This window comes from Myotis brandtii, unplaced genomic scaffold (genome assembly GCF_000412655.1).
Source record: "Myotis brandtii unplaced genomic scaffold, ASM41265v1 scaffold469, whole genome shotgun sequence".
Taxonomy (NCBI): domain Eukaryota; kingdom Metazoa; phylum Chordata; class Mammalia; order Chiroptera; family Vespertilionidae; genus Myotis; species Myotis brandtii.
In genome coordinates, this window is record NW_005367911.1 from 363,960 (window position 1) to 367,591 (window position 3,632).

At 56.9% G+C, this 3,632-nt stretch overlaps 2 long non-coding RNA genes across 3 annotated transcripts in view; one reads left to right on the forward strand and one right to left on the reverse strand.

Moving 5' to 3' along the window:
- LOC106727721 overlaps window positions 1–1,289 on the reverse strand; it is a 4,408-nt gene extending 3,119 nt beyond the window's left edge. Inside the window, exons 1-2 of the long non-coding RNA XR_001363957.1 lie at window positions 1,092–1,289; window positions 468–1,005 (exon numbers count right to left, since the gene is read on the reverse strand). This is a non-coding gene — a long non-coding RNA (uncharacterized LOC106727721). The remainder of the gene's footprint in view (window positions 1–467; window positions 1,006–1,091) is intronic.
- Window positions 1,290–1,902: 613 nt separating this feature from the next.
- LOC106727720 lies at window positions 1,903–3,081 on the forward strand. Of its 2 annotated transcripts, XR_001363956.1 has the most exons (3): window positions 1,903–1,993; window positions 2,110–2,637; window positions 2,796–3,081. It is a non-coding gene; the product is annotated as an uncharacterized LOC106727720 (long non-coding RNA). The 2 variants fall into 2 exon arrangements; XR_001363955.1 differs by lacking the exon at window positions 2,796–3,081 and having other exon boundaries at window positions 2,110–2,709.
- The last annotated feature ends 551 nt before the right edge of the window (window positions 3,082–3,632 follow it).

The following is a 3,632-nucleotide window of genomic DNA, read 5'->3' on the forward strand; positions in this document are numbered from 1 at the left end:
GTGGATGTGGCCGAGCGGCAGCCAGAAGGGGATGGAGGAGCGCAGGCGCCCTCGCCCACCACGGGCCCAGGTCACATTCACCGGCGCCGCCCCAGGACGCACCCGGTGGCAGGCGTGACCCAAAGAATCAGTTGAATCGACAGGTTTTTTAAAAGGCAGAAGATCTTTTTAAAAAAAGAAAAGCCCACGCCCTAGCTGGTTTGGCCCCGTGGATAGAGCGGGGCTGCGGACTGAAGGGGCCCGGGTTGCAGGCTTGATCCCCCCAGTAGGGACGTGAAGGAGGCAGCCGATCAGCGGTTCTCTCATCATTGATGTTTCCACCTCCTTTCCTCCCTGAAATCAGTAAACATATATATTAAAAAAAAGAAAAGCCCTGAAAGGAGTCTAAAAATAAACATATCTAGAGAGAGAGATAAGATTTTTATATGATAGAGGCGGCGTCTGAAATGGACGCCTCTCCCACTCACCAGCCCGGTGGTTGGGGGCAAGCGGCCCGACCTCTCGGTCTCAACTACTGGCCCTGCAGGTAAACTGTGTATTGTCCGCGGCCGGGCCCACGCGATACCTACGGGCCCAGCTGTTTCCGGGTCGCAGCCCCGGCACTGAAACCGCACCGGACCTCGCGGACACAGGCCCCACACCCGGCGGCCTCGGGAGCTCCGCTGACGCTCCCTCAGTCCCCAAGGCGGGCGTGACGCTGGGTAGGGCGGGGGTCCCGGTAGAGCTCTTTCCAGGGAGGGAGTCAGCCCTCGCGGGGCCGGACCTCCGGGACCAACTTTTTTCTCTTCGGCCCCTGCCCGGCGACCCCGGTCGGGCGTTTCTCGGCCGGCGGCCGAGTCCTGGGCCTGGACCTGGACCGAGCCAGCCCCGGGGGACCCTCTCGTCTTCCCAGCCATGACCCGACGGCTCCCTCCCCGCGAACGCTTGGTCCGCCGCCGCCCACATCCCCTGGGTCCGGTCATTTCACTAGCGCTTGTACCGCGGAGGAGCTCGGCCGCAGCCCACCTTGCTTGGTCCGCCGCCGCCCACATGCCCTGGGTCCGGTCATTTCACTAGCGCTTGTACCGCGGAGGAGCTCGGCCGCAGCCCACCTTCCGCTTCTGCGCGCAGAGGTCGTCCCGAGGAGGGTCCGGAAGCCCGAACGGCGCCGGTAGGGTCGGCCTACCCGCACGGGAAAGGCGGGGCATGCAAATGAGCATCGACCCTTTGGCCACCGCGCCAAGCGGAGATAAGAATTCACTTAAAAACGTAGAGAATTGAAAAAAAATCTTCACAGAGTCTAATGTGTCCTCTATATCTGTCAAGAGACTGTGGAGATGAGACTTGGCTTGATGGTGATCGGGATCACTGTGAGTGAAATAGGGGTGGAAGGAGGAGGGTGCCGGCGCGGGCGGAGCGGTGGGTATCGCTTCTCGGCCTTTTGGCTAAGATCAAGTGTAGTATCTGTTCTTATCAGTTTAATATCTGATACGTCCTCTATCCGAGGACATTATATTAAATGTATTTTTGGAGCAGGGAGATGGAATAGGAGCTTGCTCCGTCCACTCCACGCATCGACCCGGTATTGCAGTACCTCCGGGAACGGTGCACCCCCTTCTGGGGAAATAACGATGGTTCTTAAGGAAAGACTCAAGCTCTGCCTGCTCTCTCATTCTGTCTGCACTCTTATCATGGCGGGCGCCGTCTTGTTCCGACCTCACCCGGCTTCTTCTCACCCTGAAAGATAAGGCGCTCTTTCCTAACGTTCGGGTTGCGAAGCACTCTGTTTGCCTTGCCCTTAACTGCCTGGGGCTTGATGGGACACTCCTGCGCAGGTGCGGGCCAGGAGAGACCCGCTAGGCAAACTTCCCGTCCTCAGGGCCAAGCCCAACCCAGGGGAGGGACCAGGACACCTGTCTAAATGGCCACAATACCAGCCAGGACAAGGAGGCGAGGAACACATGCTTGGGGAAACCAAAGGAGTGAGCAGAAGATGGTTTCTTCACACGCACAGGTCTGAACCTCCCATCATGGCATGGGAATGCCTGCAGGAAGGGTCATGTCAGTGCAAGCTAAGCACAGTCCATGTTGTCTCTCGTTCGTTCGTTCGTTCGTTCGTTCGTTCAACAGATACCTATCAAGTGCCAAGTACGTGCCCAACGCTGTCCCAGCTGCGGACGGTAGAGCAGCACACAAAATCTCTGCCGTCAGGGTGAGAAGCTTATCTGCTTCTACAAGGTATGCGTATTTGTCAGTGTACCTCTACACCTGTGTGCCTGTATGTATATGTCTGTATCTGTGTATCTCTGTCTATGCCATGTGACGACCATGGGTGTGCATAAGGACTTGACAGCTGGGAGAGAGAGAAAGCCAGGTAAAGAGGGATGTGAAGCAGGAGTGCCCGGGGTGGGGGCGGGGGAGAACCTGGACGTTAGCTCTGTTTTACGGATGGGAAGTGGCGTTCCCTAGAGGGCGCTTGTAACCAAGAGAGGCCAATACATGCTTGGCACCTCCACGAGGACCCGGATCAGAGAGGTGTCGTCATTGTCCCCGCTGTACAGTTAACAAACCTGAGGGCCCACGCGGTCAACAGACTGCCCGAGTCCCGACTTTGCTTCACATGAGCTGTGTGACCTGAGGCAAATTGCTTAGAAATGTGTGAGTCGCAAATGTAATTTCTAATTTTCTATTAGCCACATTTAAATATAAAATAAAGAAAAACCTGTGAAATTGTTTATTTTTTTTAACTCAATATATAGAAAATATTGCTTCCATATGTAATCCCTATAAAAACTCAGATATTTTACATATCTTAGGCCAAGTCTTCAACATCCCATGTGTGCGTTACCCTCGGGGCAGGGCACACTCAGGAAGGACTAAGCACACACCCGGCGCTCAGCAGCCACCTGCGGCTGTGGGCTGGACAGCGCGTGTCCACGGAATGGGGATGGTGAGGACAAGGTGGGGATCAGAGCGGAATGAAATGAGTGAGGCGCCTGCCTTGGGAAAACGAAAACCGTAAGGGAGCACCAAAAACACCGGGAATACCTCCTCATCAAGACAATAAATACTATTAAAATAGTATTTCTCTTGATGACTGAAGAGTTTTGTGGACACTCCACTAAATTACCCACCAACCCACCCACCCTCTCTCTCTCTCTCTCACACACACACACACACACACACACACCCTCACGGCGAGGGCCTCACTGGCCTGGCTGTAGTCCTGCCCCGACCGTAATGATCGGCGGTGGTGACGACAAGTAGAAGACGGCCAAGATGACCGTCCCTCTCATGGGCGTGTAGAGTGAACCCACGAGGTAATTCACACACACGCGCGGCGCTCAGCCCAGGGGCTGGAGCCGGGACGGGCTCGGGCGACAAGGGCGATCAGGCTCTCCGCGCCGCCGGGGAAAAGGACCGACCGAGTTTCAGTCTTGCTGGCTCTTCTGAGGTCCGAGGAAAGAGCTGTAAACTCCCCGGCCACACTGAGGTTCCGTGAGAAAGGAGGGCGGGGAAGGTGCACGCTGGCCGGACAGCCGGCAGCCTTGGCCCAGAGGGAAAACGGGAGGGGACGGGGACCAGGCCGGGGGCGGGAACGGGCAGGGGTTGCGCGTGGGGGTGAGGTGTGCGTGGGGGGCGAGCCTGACCCA